The sequence below is a fragment of the Bombus vosnesenskii genome, unplaced genomic scaffold (genome assembly GCF_011952255.1).
Source record: "Bombus vosnesenskii isolate JDL3184/JDL3185 unplaced genomic scaffold, Bvos_JDL3184-5_v1.1 scf7180000013297, whole genome shotgun sequence".
Lineage (NCBI taxonomy): Eukaryota > Metazoa > Arthropoda > Insecta > Hymenoptera > Apidae > Bombus > Bombus vosnesenskii.
This window is the reverse complement of record NW_022882947.1, coordinates 2,026,732-2,044,982: the sequence shown is the minus strand read 5'-3', so window position 1 is coordinate 2,044,982 and position 18,251 is coordinate 2,026,732. Positions and strand designations below refer to the sequence as shown.

General features: G+C 40.2%; 1 protein-coding gene across 4 annotated transcripts in view; it reads left to right on the top strand.

Annotated features, from left to right (window-relative positions):
* Nucleotides 1-18,251, top strand: part of LOC117233584 (putative polypeptide N-acetylgalactosaminyltransferase 9) — a 293,908-nt gene that overhangs the window by 48,834 nt on the left and 226,823 nt on the right. For 3 of the 4 annotated variants that reach the window (XM_033494028.1, XM_033494024.1, XM_033494027.1), the window contains exon 2: nucleotides 1,120-1,183. The exons of the other annotated variant lie outside the window; for it this stretch is intronic. The gene's annotated coding sequence lies outside the window, so the exon portion shown is untranslated. The remainder of the gene's footprint in view (nucleotides 1-1,119; nucleotides 1,184-18,251) is intronic. 4 annotated transcript variants of the gene reach the window in all.

Sequence of the window (18,251 nt, the reverse complement as noted above, 5' to 3'; positions counted from 1 at the left end):
TTTTTTTTTTTTTTTTAGGTTTTATCTTGAAACGGCGAGAGGGATGGCATTGAATCGACAGGGTAAACAGGCAGGGATTTTGTAAATTCAGATTTGCGCGATTCTAGGTTCGAGGGTGAATGATCTTGTACCGAGAGGATGGAGGTTTTATTTTTTATCTTTATCCCTTCGGCGTAATATTTTGGGTACCGATAAAAGGAGAGTTGGATGATTTTTTTTTTTTTAATTAAATTTCGACGGTTGTTAAATGGACTCGGCTCTTAATTTTGGTTTTATTTTTGTTCGATTACGAATAGAATTTTATTAAATTCATCGCCTAGCTGTCGCGACTAATTTTCGTTGTACACATAAATATTAAATTCTCGAGTGTCGCGTGGATATTGGTACACTACGCTATCGCGATACTAAAATTTCCGGCGCAATACCGGCGGATTAGTCCTCGTAAAACTTTAGTCGAGCGACGTTGCACGCAAGCGAAACTTCATTTTTCTAGGAGTTAAGCCTCGGGTACATGTTTGTTCGTACGGCTCGAGTGTGGGATACGTGTTCGCGCATCGTGCAAAAGTGAAAAGTTGTACGCGGAAACTTTGGCGGAATGTTTATTTTATTGGGAACTTCATGACGACTTTAAAACGTTTCAACAGTTATGAGGTGGAATCACGAAGTTCGGAAGCTGAAATTGAAATAAAGTATAATACGGAGACGGTTTTGTAGCTGCGAGCCTAAGTTCTCTTTCGGTAATGGGTACTCAAGCGAATGGAACTGCTGGTTTGTTATTCACATAGAAAAATTATTAGTTCGGAGCGAGATGGCTGGGCATGTCTATTAAACGCGATACGATCTCGGCACGTCTGCGAAAGGATTCGTAAAATTGAATTGGCCAAATCGGATTGAAGCTTATCGCGATATAACGCGATTAAACTGCGGGAATACGCTCGCGGGGTTGGGACGAAGCCGTCCTATTCGAATTCGTCATTCGTTGATCGCAGACGGCGAGACGGTGATTGGACAAAATTGCCTGTAAATTTTGGCAATGATTACTTATCGAGGTTTATACAGAATAGATTTGTAGTAGCGAGTGAATCTTTTGATTTTGACTAAGAAGTTTTTTCCTTTCAGGTATGCAGATTCACGCTGTTACCCGTGGAAGACGCAAAGACTGGCATTTAACTTCCTAATTTCAGTAAGTGAAACAAACTTCGATATAAAAGTAACTACGTTACTCGAACGTAAATTTCAAGTTTTATTTCCTCTCGAGCATCTTCTTAATTAAAACGTACTTAACTAAATATTCTGCCAAGTACTTAAGGAGATTTAAAAAAATCCCGGAAGAGACGTTTCGATAGCAACGGGCAAAGCCAGCGAACTTTAGGAAAGAGGTCAAACCGAAGGGACGATAGAGGAACGTTGCAAACGATGGCGAATTAAGTACGTCGGATTAAGCGACGCCGCAATCGTGCGTGTTAACGACATCTTACTATGTATCGGAGGCAGCTTGATCGGACCGAGTGAAAAATGGCGCCATTTACGAACACGATCCGGCTCAGCCCGCTAGGGATAAGTCTCGAACCGATACGTAAACTCGCTGAAACTCCGTTCCGAGGGTCATTCGTTCGGCTGCCGGACCACAAATTGAGCGGTTTGTTTCGTCCGGGCGAACAGCCGCTCCGTGAAAAACCGGAAGAGCTCGTGAGTCTCGGGAACGAGTTCCTGATGCTCGCGATTTGTCAAGCCGGAGGAGAAATTTCCTTAGACAGTCCGTAAGCCCTCCACGAGAATTTCCTGATTACAGTTGCAACTTTTGAGCCAGGAAGTGGCGCCAGATCCTATCACGAAGTTTCTTGTATCGGATAGATGTCGTGGAAAACAAGTTGCGCGAGTCTTAATTCGGTTTTGCTCGATTTACAAATTTATCGCTGCACCTTTTCACAGATTATGATCGATAGGCTCCATGTAAGTTGGCGGATCGAGGATCTTTTTTCTGGATTGACAGAGTTGTTATATCGGTTAAAGCGTTTGATCGCTCAATACGACAAAGTTTCGTATTTGAGATGAGAACTGGAGAGGAAACGTCGCTTCTTGGGTCGTCGCTCGGTTCTATTCGATTCGTAATATGCTTATAACGCCGGTACTCGAACGGATTGCTGTAAGGTGAAAGATCGCATGTTATCCTTCCAAGATATGATTCCAATCCCGAATATGACGTTAAAATTTATTTCCCTTCGTTCATAATTATATGCTGGTAAAGAATAGTTTACGATAAACGAAAATGTAAACATTTTTTTAATGAGTCCAGCGGGAAAATATACCCAAGATACGAAATAATCCTTCCGATTGGTGAGACCGTTACGGAGAAATCGGCGAACATACATAAAAAATATATATATTCATTAAATTTGGACGCTTTTCTTCTTTTTCGAAGGCGGTATAAAAGTTATTCGATTCTTTTCCTTTCTTTCTCTTTTTACCCAAAGTAAAATGCCCGATATAAGGATACATCGGTTCAATCGGTCGTACTCGATGTCTTAGTTCCTGTCAGTCGCTTTTCACGACCGATTAGAGTCCGATCCTAAAAGGCATCGATCGCTACGGTTCGAAACAGGCGTCCGCCGTGTTAATGTCTTTGGTCGACGTCTGAAAAGACGAGGACCAATTGCAGCACCGATCACAGGAGGATCGTCGCTGTGGAACGAGTGGGTAGATGCGAGGATTAAGTCGAGAGGGCAGCTCGTAAATCAGAAGCTCAGCCAGCTATGTCTGCGGCGCCGGAGATAATAACCATTTTGCGCTTCCATAGGCTCCGTTCCGCCCCCATCGTTATAAGCGATCTTACGACAAGGGAGAGAGGACCCATTCAATTAACTTCGTAAAACGTAAATCGAGACGCTGCTTCTACCTGACCTCGCTCCTTTATCCTCGATCGTTTTCCTATCATTGCTCTTTCTCCCTGGAGCCTTACCTTAAACTTTCTCGTTCCAGTTTTTTTTCGTTCAACTCGGGGACACGCTTATTGTCCCATTTGCATATTCAAGAGAGCGGCACAGTTGTCGCGTATATTTCGAAAGTGACATAGTATGCGTACATTTCTTCGGGTTATTCTTTTTTTACAGAAGAGTGGTCCGTTCGATATTGTATAACGGAAACGCTGGAAATTGTGTCGTTCCGTTTACACAGGGTGGTTCAAGGCGTCAGGTTGCTATGGAGTAATTGAGAAGTGGCGAGAGATAAGTGGTTTTTTCCTTGAGGGTCTTTTCGAGGCCGCGTTTTCGTCGGGTAAACGATACACGTTGTAAGTTGGGTTTAGCCGGAATAAGAATAAAGGAACGATTCCACGGAGTATAGTAAATTTCGAATAATCCGGCAGACGGGGGAAGAAAGCGGAAGTTATTTAAAGAAACACGAACCAGCCGAAAATATTTCGAAAAGAAAATCGCACGAATATCGAAAAAAAGGACAAACTTTTTAAATTTTAAATACGCTTTTATTTTTACGTAGAGCGATAAAAGAAAATTTCCTCCGTCAGGAACAATGTTCTTAAGGCAATTGGATTTGTAGCAGACGTCATCGGACATGAATATTTCGTGTCAACGGACATGGAAACAAGTTGGATATATTATGGCTGAAATTGTCAGAAATCAGAGTTTAGAAATTACCTGACGAACGCTGGGCTGCATTCCTGTCTTCCAGGCCTTTCGTACGAACTGCTAGGTTCTGGTGACTGCAGTCTCAATAGCGATATACGTGTCGTAAATTCGTGACACGATGCATGAGTAATTCGCGGACACTGGATTCGTTCTCCCTTGGGCCTAATTCCTTCGTTGATCTGTACCACCACCTACGTTGCACCTACAAGATAGCCGTATGATATATTCAGAGACCTAAGAGACTACATCGCGGGACATCTAGTGTATCGTTAATCATTTCGTTGCCTGTTTTTCGCTCTAGTCCATAAATCGACAAAGAAAGCTCGCCACGAAAGAATTTTACTTAATCTTCAAATAATCTTTTATTTCACACGATATCGATCGACCGCACCTAAACTAGGTCATTCGTGTCTAAATCTAATTTTTGTATAGTTGTAGGCTTTAAAAAAGTCATGAGAAATTCTCAGATACGAGTCGTCTTTTTTTATTGAATAGAGTAAGCAAAATTTGCATTCTTTTTTTGGCAAGATCTACATAAGTATTTTTGGTAAATTTAATTTTACCATTTTAATTAAATCAACGATGTATTTTATATTTATAGATGCGTATTATAGATGGATTCGCGTTTTCTCAACGTAGATATCGAACAAGAAGGGTTTTCGGTTTTTAGAACGATATCGATTCTAATAGAGGCGAGGTGGAGATTTATCGATCGCGATGTAGCGGCTGCTCCATCCCATATCGCATCTTCGACGAGGTATTCGCAGGTAGAACCAAAAAGGAATCCCATAGCCGGGCAACGGATCATGGTTTGAATAGCAAACGGGGACCGGGTTCCGCGAACTCTGGCTAAGGTCACGTGTTTGGCACGAGTTTGTCGAACTCTCGCGTTTCAGCGTGCTGGACACGATGAATTTCATTCGTCGATTATGCCGCTGTTGCCACCCATTTGCTTCACTCACTTTTTTTTTTTTTTATATTTCTTCACCCTCTTTTCGCTCGTGCGTCGTACACCTGCTAGCTAATAGTATCGTGACTAAGAACGATAATGAAAGCGTAATTACACAAGCGTAATAGCCTTTTAATGTTTCAATTACGACTGTTCGGGACGAAAGAATGTTCTAAGCAACGGTTTGAGAGAACGTTTAGAGCCAAGCTGTCGTTTAACTTGTAATAAATGCACGTTTCCTTTGGCTTTCGTGGCTGAAACTACAGGGGTCTTCGTTTTCTTTTTATAGGGATTCTTAATACACGCGTCGTGTCGCCATGAGAATTTACGTCGAACGTGGAATTCGAGGGCGAGGTCCGTTCTCGGTGAATATTCTTTCCGGGGGTACGCGAGAAATCGCGTATACCTACGTAATGTCATCACGTACGGCGAAAATAGCGTGAAAGACCGACTGTTCGTGTTTCATGGCTTGTGAAACACGTGACCGTATTTTCGCGTATATTCGTACGGTGGTCCGCGTGCTCTGGCATGTTCGAAAGTAGATTAAATTGTTTAGGGAAATTTGGCGATAAGCGCGGAAACCGTGAAATTAGAGAATGTTTCTACGAAAGTTTCGAATAATATTTAGTTTTATGGAAGCTGGTTGGTAACGATATTGGATACTGATATGTATTTTCAATAAATTCGTTGTGATATCGCATTTTCTTCTGTGTTCTAGACACCATGTTGCTTTAAATATCTCAATCTTATACGATTACTCCACTTATTGAAAGTAACAAACGTAAATGTACGAATATTTTCATGACGTACCATTGCATATCAAATTTCCCTGCATCGTAAGCTCTAGAATACAATGGCAAATATAAAAATAGCGAGATACACAGCTAATTTCAGCGACACGTTAGAGCTGGTTCCTCGTGAGTACACGATGTACCCGGGCTGATACGATGGTGATTCCTCCGGTTTGGGGTGGCAGACACGAGATCACCAGAGGATCCACAGCGGCATATCAAGCAGCCCCAGACACGGTCGAAGATTAATGCTCGCCCGCCCCGATGGTCGTTACGGATCTAAGACGATTACATCGTGCTTAAGTTCAGGTCGACTGTACCATCTTAATCGTTGGGTCACGTCGGATCGTACGCTATTCTAATTAGTTAATCCACCTTTGGCCGCGCGCTGGCGGCAGAAGCACGCGTAACCCTGTAACAGATGTTAACACGAAACATGTACCAATTAAAGGCGGGTTAGATTTCTGGCCTCGTTTTCGCTTGACGAATCCCGCGTCCACGCGCAGATGTACGCGTTTTGATATCAGCTATTCTCTTGTTTCCTGTGGTAGGTTACGTGCATCGCCACTAATTAGGGGATGCGATCGGTTCACCTTATTACGGGGCGCATTATCGTGTAAGGGACGCTGCGATCTGTAATACTATTAGCATTAATTGGAATGGAGTAATTAACCTTTGGTGGGACGGGATGGCGTTCGGATAAGCAGATAGCGCGGCTAATATGCGGTTTATGGATGTGCGCATGAATCGTCAATGGTGGAAACGTTATCCTTCTTTTGTCTCTTTCGTCTCTCTCGCTGTTGCATTTTAAATTTAGCAATCAACTTTGATTTCGTTAAATTTCGATTAGGCGTAGAAAGTTTTAAAAGCGTTTGAGAAGTTTTCTATCGTATCTTGATTATCGACATTGCGTTATTAAGTCCGAAGTTCACTGATTTTCCAACCGTGAAGCACGCAGCTGCCTCATCTTCGTCTGGTGTCTTCTCTCACGTGATACAAGCGGAAGCCAGAGTTTCGTGTCCGATGACAGGTATGCGCGCCGTGACTATCAAGCAGGTTACATATTACTTCGTCGAGCGAAGGCATGGCTGAAATACGTGCTCAACTTAACTTGTTCGCGATACACATCCCTGGCTAATCGAAAGTATCCGATCTCGTGATAGAACTGCTTCGGACACGGCCATAAAAAGACGACAAAACCTTGCGATGTTACGTTCTCAAGAAGTTTACCATTTGGCGTAACACATATTCACTTTCCATCAGAATCGTAGATGGTTTAAGATAAAAATGCCTGAGCTATGTCGATTTTTACTTAATTATACGTCGATGGTAGATCATGCTACTATGAATCTCGTTGGAAAATTTTACAGTCAGTGAACACTCGCGTGGGTGATTCATACTCGAGTTACAACCTCCCGGAGTTTTACTCCCCAACTTTGCCGGAGATTATTAAAAATTTGTATCTAACTTGTACTTTTAACTTTATTCTTGAAACGCCCTTGTCATTCTTCTTCTACGTACATACTACATTTTCCTCGTATTTTTAAATTAACCAGATATCAAATTATCCAAGAATAGTTGCATTTCAAAAGAGTTTCGCATCTCGCTGTTCTCAACGAAAAGAAGTAAATTCTTCTCCCGTTGGCTTGAAATGGAAACACGAGGCGAGTTGTCCACACTTATTCATCATCATCCTCCTTCATTCTCAAAACGTATTCTTTCGACGTCGTCGCAAACTTTATTCTCTCGTTTCGTTTTATATTTCGTCCGGCCTCTGCCTTTTGTTCTAATTTCAATTTATTACTTGACTGCGTCGCTGTTATCTTTTTTCTCGTTCAATTTTTTTTATTTATCACGATTATTTATCGAGTTTCGCCGCAGCAGAAGCCGTAACAGATGTAGGTACAAATTGAACTCGGGCAAGACTCATTTACTCTTCGTTACGAAGTGGTGGAGACGCAATGCGCTTCAACTTTGCCAAGCTAATTTACTGTCTCGCCGCGTCTTGCTTCTGTTCCGGTTATGTTGCTTAATACCATTGTTAATTTCGCCCGTTGACGTCCCCGTGGCCTGTTTTTGCCGCTGAACGTCGCGTCGTTCCAGTCGTTTTGCGCTACGTAAACTCCTCTTTAATGGTATTTTTTGCGATACCTGTCGACGATGAACGTCGTTGTCCGGGAATTTTGAAAGCTCAAGCAGCTCGCTGCATTTTGTTCGCCTCTCTCGAATAGAAAAACGCTGAATTGTGCTTCCGTTGAACCACGGAATTATGGCTCGATGAATGCGAGTAGGAAGATTTGCAGGAAGAATTTGTTGGCCTTTTTGCGTCCAATGATCGCCCGAGAGGTTCATTTATCGTTTCGAAACAAATAATTAGTACTCGAGCACTTACGATTCAATGTCGCAATCGAATATATAGAGTCCGTTGACTTTGGTCTATGTAGGTTTATTTATTATTCGAGCAAAGAACTCGGAAGATTAGACGCAGGTGCTTTGGTTCGTTTTAGTTGGAACTGTATCAGAAATTATTTTTAGACAACCTCTATACAGGTGATTTTAGATCGACCGCCTGAAAGGTTTGTCGTCAAAGACTAAAAATATGAAAGATAAATCAAGAACAATTTTATTTACGCGCGAACTATATGAAAAGTAGTCATCAACGATATTATATTAGCTCGAAGAAATTCTTAAAATTTATGAGTTTAGTTAGAATTTCTATAAGACTTTCGATGGTACAGGAAATGCCGTAAACATAAATTATGTAACGCTTTATGCAGCACAGTGATCATCTTCCCAGTAGTTTCTCATCGAAAACGTTCATTTCCGTCTTTCTTCCAACTACGTTATAAAATATTGATCGTCATTTCCAATCGCTTTTAAACACAGACAAAACGCCTAACGTATCGTGTAGAGAAACCGAAGGATGATGGAATAAAATCGTGTTTCAGCTTTTTAAGAGACTATGAACGAGCTTCGTCCTCGTCCAACCGGTCTTTGCTTCTTCCGTTATTTTCTTCTGCACCATGGCGCTGTTTTATCCTTCCTCTTTTATTTTTTCATCGTCATAGGCTACGCTGTGCGTGCACATCGTACACATACCCGGTTCAACTGTGCGAACGTCTCGCAAAAGTTTGAAATTTCTCCTTAGGATCGTTGTTCCTGTAGCTTATTTTTCGCGATCGCGACGAACTCCTAATTAATTTTCTGTCGTCGTTTCTTTCTCCAACGATAAATCAGCCAACGAAGTTTCAATTTGACGGTCAACGCGCCAGCCGGCGTGAAACTTCTCGTAACAGGAATATAATTCCGCTAATCAGTGACATTGTTTTTGCATCGTTCGATTTCACGTCAACAGGGAATTGGCCACTGTCGACTTCCGACCAATTTTTCTATGAAATCGCTTCCTTGGTTTATGATATTATCAGTTGCTATTATATTCAGATTAGTCGACGTCGATTGTAAAGTGTCTCGTAAACTGTAACGATATCCGAAAGTATAGAAATTATTGGCGTTTGCAATTTATCAAAGTGTACCGAATATTAATGGAAACTTATATTTAAATTATATTTCTGGGCAGAGATGATTAAAAGTTTGAAATGGTTTTTCCGAAAATATCGTGTAAAACGAAATTAACGACGTTTGCAGAAATTCCAAGCGTGTAATGTTAAATTTTGCAAGTTACGAGGTCGAACAACAAAACGCGAGAACCACCGGTTTCCCGTTACCTTTCATCGTTCTATTTCGTGCGAGAGGTGCGAATTTTGGGAAAGTAAACTATAGTTGGTGGATTTTCAGCGGGCCGCAACAAAGGACGTCGAGTTACGCGTTCAAGAGGTAATGAATCGATAATGCCGGAACGAATAATGGCGCGGGAGCGGTTCTCGTTAGGTAGATAGAGCCGTTATACGGCCAATCAAATTGATAAGGTTGCAATTGAAGCGTCGATTAGGCTATCTTCATTCATTTTTCTCTTTAATCGAGATCGAGATGCATCGTTTTATTCGTAGATAACTATTTACGACGTTCATTACGAAAATTACTTAATCCTGCATTCGTTATTACGCGTAATCCAACTATAATATGGCTCAGATGTTTTATCGTTAAAAATTAAGGATTAATGAATTTTATGAAGTCTAGTCTATGAATTTATAGTGGGTAATACGTATGGTAAAAGAGTTGTTACAATTAACGCAAATGAGACTGTGTCTATACAAGAAAATTGCTCAGTTCGACTAACCAATTGCTTTTACAATTTTCAGGAGAGAACGTACGAGGTTTCTTGCGTGTTTCATCGAATTTAATCACGGTGAATGAAATTTACAACACGGTGACTAGCAAAAGCGAACAGTCATTGTTATCGATGGCTTTGTAATGTCGACGCATTAATAGCATGGATGCACGATGCTTGAGTGCTAGCGACCGGAAGGGCAATCAAATTGCTAGAGCGTAGAGAGTGAAGTAGAGGGTTAAATGAAATTAATCCTGCATCAGGGCAACTATATGTATGCGCTGGTTGCACAGTCAAAGGCAATGTTGAATAACGATGCTTGTCAAATTTATCACTGGATGATTCTTTGAATCAAGAGGAAGCTCTCTATTTTTTACTTTGAAAGCGATTATACGATGATATTAAAAAAAGTCGAAGGATATTTCTATTTTTCTTCGAATCATCTTGCTCCTTTGAAAGAGATGTTATTTCGATACTGACATGTCGGAGATGAGATATGTTTTTGAAATTTTTCACAGATTATTTGAAAAGAATTTACTGTCTTCCAGCAGCGTTGGATATGTCTAAGCGTATTCACACGTATATCGATCAACTCTTTCTTGAGTAACAGATTGTGGGGAATAAATGGTAACAAAATTGTCAGGCAAGTTACATTCGTTGTTGCTCGTCGAAAGGCTTTCAACGATGCATTAGTCCGAACGTTGTAATTCAAAATTTGATCGTTCGCGATAATATTTTATAATTGACGTATTAACGTGGCGCAGCATGTTGAAGGATCTCCATTGAATCACGAGAGTGTGATTAAAATTCAGTTATCAAATGAAATTGTAATCCTTTCACATGGATGAAATAACATAATCGTATACCAAAGTTTGGTTTTCACGAATGGGACGTAATAATAATTCTGCATTTAAGCGACTCTGTCCTACAGTTCTACATCACAATCATACGAGGCAAGGTACACGCGTGTAGAGTACATAGTTGTACATTAAAATACCTTACCTTCCTCGTCAAATTTCGCTCATTGTGTCAAGAATATTTAGCTTTGTTAGCTTTGTTAATCCAAAATTTCCTCGAGCAAAACATGTTCCTTTGTCTTACTACTTTTTCGTATTATTTAATAAATATCTGACTTAATCATCTTTCGTTATTTTCTACGTATAAACGACTTGGAAAGTTAAGACAGATAACTCGTGTAGAATCATTCCTTGCTCGGTTGTATTACGACCAATCCTGTGTATTACCATTTATTACTGAATCATAATCGCTCTTGATCGATCATTCAACCATCCATTCATAATGCGTTAATACCATCATCATTCTTATTTTATCGAACAAGTAATAACTGTGTCGCGATACAACCGATACATATTCCATGAAAATATCATAATCCGATAAACGGTAATAAGACACGCGACGAAGAGATACGTCCAATGAAATTACGCAAGGGATTGTGTTTTCCATGATGAAGTGGTTCGTGCTATTACGTCGATTGTTCGTCCTGTTACGGTTAACAGTCATGTTGACCATGTAACGCCACGACCACGTTAGCCCTGGTGCTCTCACCCCTTTTTACCAGGTCGAAATGGACAGCCATTTCAACGATGATTTCTATGATACCGCACCGGCACATTATTTGCGTTACAATGCACCTTGTCGCGCGACACCGTGAAAGTCTGCAGCTGTAATGTTTAATGGCGCGTTCCGACAACAACGATATGTCATTTTAGTCCGTGGCAAATATTGGCACAGCCACGATCTCCCCTTGTGCACTCTCGGCCAGCTTAAAATAGAGTCGGAGACGACGTCTTCTGAAGTTTGTTTAGACACCTCGATTGCCTCAGCTTGGCCAGCAGGAGGCACGGCGGCTCTTTTCTGCTCTCTCTCTCTCTCTCTCTCTCTCTCTCTCTCTCCCTCTCTCTCTCGGAACTGTTCCACGAAAATTTTTCAAGCATCGTTGCTGTCTATAAAGTTCGACGCGCATGGATCACGGTATCGATGATAAAATTTGTCAAAGATGGGTGACAGATCGCTCTCGTTTCGAATTGTGTTGGCCAGGTAAAGCTTTTTCGCGATCCACACCTTGGCACGGGTATTTTTTACCTCTGGAATTTTTGATATTCGGTTTGTCAGAGTACATTTCGACTTTTTCGCTTTTCAATTTTTATTGTTGAATTTGCCACTTTCTCTTTATGTCTCGTTTTTTCTTCCGTCTATTTCAAAGTGATGTAACCTGCGCTGGTGATTGCGTTTTAGATTGATAGGTAGTATTTTACGCGGGACGCCAGATATTGCGGGTGAAACGATAGATTTTTAAAGTTTCATACCGAGCTACCTGGATCTCGAGCGACGAGAGAAAATAGCTAATTTTCTTATTCAACAGGAATAAACAGGAAGTCGTGGTTCCCGGCACAAATAGCCAACTCAACGCGAGCTTGTACGAACAAAGTACATTTGGAGCAAAGTCTTGCCGTTCCACGTATCGGAAGATCGTTTTAATTACAAGAACGTTCCCCGTGCAAAACGGCGAATGGTGTGTTTAAATAGGTAACAGAGCCGCTTCAAAAGCGAGGAAGTTTGTTTAGAGAAAGCATTAAAGCGTTCGGAAGGTCTCGGGACGTAAAATAAATGAGTTCCATCGGCCCCTTTTCTTTCGTTCGCTCTAATTCCCGCTATTCCCTTCTTCGATGGTTCGCTCGTTTTCCAGGCCGAGCGAAAAGCTCGACGAAACGATGAAGTTTCCGTTCCAGGGATTCCTTTTCTTCTTTTTTTCTTTTTATTCTTCCTCGCCACCTCATGATTCGCGACAGCGCGAGTACGCCTGGAAATATGATGATTTTTACGGGGCAAATGGTAGGTGAAATATCCGGACATTGCGAGAAACTCGGCTCTCTTATGATTATTTCGACATCGTGCTGCATTCGCTTAAAGGGTTTTGACGGTGTGGGCGGTTTCGTCCTTTACGTTTCCCTCTTTCCACGTTATTTCAAGCTACGTTTGCTACTCTTTATCGTTGCAAATTTCCTTCTTCGAATTTATAAATTTTATGATAATTTCTTGATTGCTATCTTTGAAATTTTCTCAGTTTAAGCAAGGAAAGATTACGATAGCGATCATTCGCGCTATGTTACTTCCGTCCTTTTATCGAGGAAATTTGTACGAATAAAAAAACAGGAAGCATTTAATAATGTTTAAGGAAGCACGAAGATTACCAGCAAATGACTAGATTTTTCACTTTTCGAGTCACGCTTTGAAACTGATTGCAGTTGCTAAAGCAACAATTAGAAATCATAATAGATGCGTACATTCTTTAATAGTGGTAGGAAGTGTTTTAAATAGGGAAGATAAAATTTCGAATAAAAGAAAAAGGTGGATTTTAACTTGCTTAATTGATTCACCTTTCTCTAAATAAAATCTGTACATCGTATTTTTACACAACGTGCAAGTACACTTTTAATTCGTCAATTTTTCTGAATATTTCACGAGTAGGATACTTCTATCTACTAATCGTAGCTATGTAGATAATACAGGCAATTCGTTGGTCGCAATAACGATAAACTTTTTAAAAAACGACCACGAGTGAGAACGATCGTTGCCTGGAGAAAAAGAGATTCCGCTGGTTATTAATGTCTGAGTAGGAACTTCCTATTCCGCCAGTCGTTATCGTCATTCGGAGGTCGATTTCCAGCCTTTCTTTTTCCAGCGTTTCGTGCGTCATTATGCTGGCTGCATCGAATGACGCCAGACTTTCGGATAATACCATCTATCCTTGAACAAATTTTCCGCAGATATTTATCGAATTCGGTCGAATTTCTACGAATCATCCAACGAACAAATTCTAAATAATTTGTCAATAAATTTACAAGCCGCGAAAAAAATAATTCGTCCAAAAAATCGGTAAAAAATGATTTCTCTAATGTCGAAGCTACGAAGCAAATCACACGAGTCTTAATCAAGGATATATAAAATCCGAGGCATTTTAAACACGTTTAAATGGCATCGTTTAATTTACATAAAGCGTATTTGCACGAGTGAAACCGAAAGAGCCGTGTACGGAGAAACTTCGCGTTATTTACACGTTTCGAACGCGAGTACGAGAGCCGTGGTCAACATGACGACAGTTCTCCGCTTCTGAGATCGCTTTAATGACCGCGTTTCTGCAGAGTTCACGTCGCTCGATTCGCATTGTCTTCGTCCACGCTGATTATTCGCGCGTAACAACACTGTCTTCGACGCGATGGTCGAGTCTATTCCTTCCTTTATTTTTGTTGAAGTCGGAGGTACGCGAAACTCGCGGTGAAAACACGGAAACGTGGTACATCCGCGAAAACATTGGCAAGGGGGGGGGGGGGGGTATCGCGTATAACGCGGCAACTAAACTAACAAGCTAATCTACTCATCTTGCTGAAAGACTCGACGTGCCTTTCAGCTTAATTGTTGCCGGGACCAGGGAAACCTGGCGTGCTAATACTATTAGCTACTTACAGTCCTAGCAATTACGAGGCAGCCGCTTTCGGACGATAAGGATACGGTATAGTTGAACGGACAGGGGTCCATTGTGCATGCTTGTTAGGAAAAATTTGGCAGTTTTTTCTTGATGGGAATTTTTCGTTATTTCTGGGACGAGGGAAATTTCGTCCGAAATTGGTTAATTTTAATAGGCTCGGAGCATCTCTTCCGGACACGAAAGCCAATTTTAATATTGGTAACGTTTTAACATTGGTGCAGAAATTAATTAAAATTGATTTTTATCTCTTTTTATATTTTTAACAATTAATCAAGACTTTAATAAAAATTTACATTGAATTTTGTGTTAATTGCATATGTTTCTTTCTTCCGTACAGCAGTTTGGAATAGGAATATTACAATAATTGTAGCGTCGATGAGGAAGCTATAGTATTGGGTCATTCTGCGGTGAATCGATCATCTCTTGACGTCAATGCCGGGAATTTTTTTTTTTAGAATGAAATATGTAATGCACGTGAAATTAGGGGCTCGCTACGTTACGAGTTTGTTGGCTTCGAATTGATTTAGAAAGTACGGGACTTTGAATTTTGCTGTTTCTGTTCACTTCCTTGGAAACAGGCCGTAAGCTTATGCATTTTTATCTTCGGAACTACTTCTGTCGTAGTATAAAGCTCGCTATTGATAATAGCCTTCGTTAAAGCGTATACGTTTTCCCTGACATACACCAGGCACATGATCGTAAGCGTATAAGCAGCGTATGACAGGAAAAATAAAAAATAGATTGGATTTTTTCTAATGATATCCGATAACGATAAGGAACAAATTGTTACGACGGATAAAAGCAAAAGGAAACTCCATTCATTAATTAAAATGGACAGAACCGTTCTGCTTATCCAGGGGATACATATTCATAATCGATGATATCAGTGCGTGTTACGAATGCAAATTAAAAAAGTGCGTGTTTATACGGTAACAAATTTAAGGCAACACGTCGAGGAAAGTGTAAGAAATAGGATAAAAAAGTTGTAAGACCAGCTGGCGATATGCAGTCGACTCGAATATTAATTAACAACTTTCAAAGGAATATTTATTATGCAACTTAAATTTTGTAATATGCATTTTCCGTCGTATATTATGGAAAAGAGTTTCTTTAAAAACATTTAGAAGCAATTTCTAGAGGCATAGTGGAACAACAGGCTACGTATAAATTGAAAAATTAATTAAAGTTTACGATGGGAAGTGTTTTATAAGTTTAAAGTTATAATTGAAAGAAATTTTTGAAAAAATAAATTATTTTCTGATAATGGAGAATGTCAAGCATATAAACTAGTAATTAAGTGCAGCTTACTGCTTGTTAATATTTTTAAGCCAAAAGTATTTACAGGAAAGCTGTAAGTTTCCAAGCTGTAAGGAATATTAATAAGTTGTTTTCAACCTGAACACTATTACGGAATTAATCTTTGTGCTCTTTCGCAGAAAGTAACAATAAGTCAGATAACCTCATATTTTCAAATGGCGATATAGATGTAATCTTTGTTTCCCTTGATGTAGTTTAAAAAGCACATTATAGGTGATATCACAACACAAACTACATAGTACTCGTGCTTTCAAACTCGTGCTTTTAAACTCGTGCTCTCCCTCTGCTATATTATTATCTTCTTTGAAAAGATCTACAAACTTGTTGTTGCTTCGTACATCGTAAACTCTCGTTACAATCGACATGCAACGCTTGAAAATTAATTTTCCAACAATTTTCATTGTCCGCGTCATGATAGAAACGGAAACAGTTACTTAGCTGTTTCCTTAAATTATATAATTTTGGCTCGACAATTTTGCGATCATTCGTGACGTTCTTGCCAAAATTGTTTGTAGTTTATTCGCAAAATTGTATCAAAATTATTATACTCGAGATTTCTTCGAGCAACGATATATCTCCCCATCGGTTACTACATTCACAGTGAGAATGGAAATAGTCACTACCTATCCTACTACCCTAAGACCTCTTCTCAATCACCTAACGCATAATTACGGTTATAACACTATGTACCGACGTTTCATGCCACAATCGCTTGAATCAGAATCCTCTAACCATCTCACTGTTCTATTTACGTCTTCGAATCCAGGGATCTTACCTGGGTCGTTTAATGCATCGTTGACGACTTCGTCGTTGACTATAATGGGGTCACGTTTCGCCGAAGACGATTCACCAGTTTACTTCCGCAGCTACAGTCCGTGGACTGGAACGTGTCCAGTTTTAAGTTACTCTTCGGAGGTGGTTTAATCGTTGCAAGTTTCATTTGGAGACCGGAACCGGATACCGTACGGTCGAAATATTCTCGTTGGAACTCTCGTCGTGTCGCCTGGTAGACGGCTGCTTAATCCGCGAAGGGCGTCTGATCGCCGCGCGTAATATTAGCGGTATTCTTGAAGCAGAAACAAACGTCCGGCATACGAATTAATTATCTCGAATCCTTCTTAATTAGTTTACCTCCCTGGGGGGAACTTCAAACTTCGCCAACTATACGGCTTATACTTGAAGTTTGCGTTTGCCTCGCGGTTGCCCTTACTGTTGGAACAATTGATGCAAATGTACGGTATTCGTGCTACGCTCGGCGGATCGTTCAGCTTTACTCGATTATCGTAGGATTCGGCGACCCATAACGAATCAAAGGTATCACCGCATTTGTTAAAAGCAGCATTCCTTACCAAGAGTAGTTTTCGTGGATTATTTTGTGGATTATTTTTCAGGACAGCGCTTTCAGTTTACTTGGTCGAGCGGTTGTTTCGTTGTTCCAGTTATTTGTAGTATTCCTATGCGCGGGGGATAAAACGCTTGGATTGTAATTTGCATTTTCGTACAGTCGGTTATTCCATTGTAATTATATACCATATAATCGTCGTTGAATCGCGGACATTTACACAAACTTATATCTTTACGAATGTGATTAATAAAATAAAACTTAGGCAGAGAATCGTTTTGTCTATTAAATATTACATCGTGCCGTATTTTGGATATTTTATATATCTCTGCATATTATGCGTACTTTCGTCTCGTGAAATTATTCGTCATTTAGATTTATTACCTGTCATCCACGATATTTCCATAAAATTTGACTTAAATGACCAATGAGGATTTTTAATCAAATCACCACCAGCAAACAAAGATTTCAAGTAAATTCAACGGTATGGGATCCTTTGTTACCCTTTTGATGGGTTAATCGCTCGATACAGTTCAAGTTGAACAGGCATCGACACCGATCGTTATTAATTTATGCGAGCAGGGTGAGTTTCTAATCTGTCTCCGAGCCGGTGGCGTGTTTACTGCCTAGATTTAATCTGCATTGGGTTTAATTAAAATCAAGCAGCTCGACGGTAGTGCGGCCTCGTTGACAATTGCATGCAGATTGGATTAAGCTTTGGAATTAGAAGGGGAGTTGGATTCACGCTCAGCGCGAATCTGCTGCCCGTTTGTCCACATTAATATTCGAATTTCTAGTAACAGAGCGATCCCCGCGATGAGTAGGAGGAAGAGAGCGAAACGCACAATGCTTGATACACCGATAACGAGGGAATTATCCGTGACGAGATCAAATGTTGTTAACGTTACAGCATAGCCTGTTAACTGTAAAATCGTTGATCCTACCGCGTTTAGAATGGAACAACAGCATCGGAGTTTCCTTATCCGATAATATTTCGTTTTTCGACTTTCGGAAACAATATCTAAAATCGTCACGATATCACAGCTTTTATAAACAATTGTAACTTCCTATTAAGATTTGGAAATTACATATTTTTATCGATATAATCTGTAACACTGGTTGTAAGAAACTTGAAAGGTACTACGTATGTCTTAGAAATAATTAAAGTATTCCGAATATTAGATTAAATATTAGTTTTGTAACATATCCTATTTTACATAAATCTATTAGAAATCTTTTCGCTTCTATTAAAATTTCAAACCTGTCTTTTCTAGGAGCGTTAAGTAAACGACGAATAGGGAACGTAAAAATTCATTAGAATTTGTTCTTCCACTTTCCTTTTGCGATTTCCTTCTGCTCGACTGGTTGGCTGCTGATATCCGGCGAATAGCAGATGGCCCGGCATTACCACTTTGTTGGCGAACATCGATTCTTCTTCGTGCTTACAAGAGCCGACCAGCTTTCTCCTCTCCT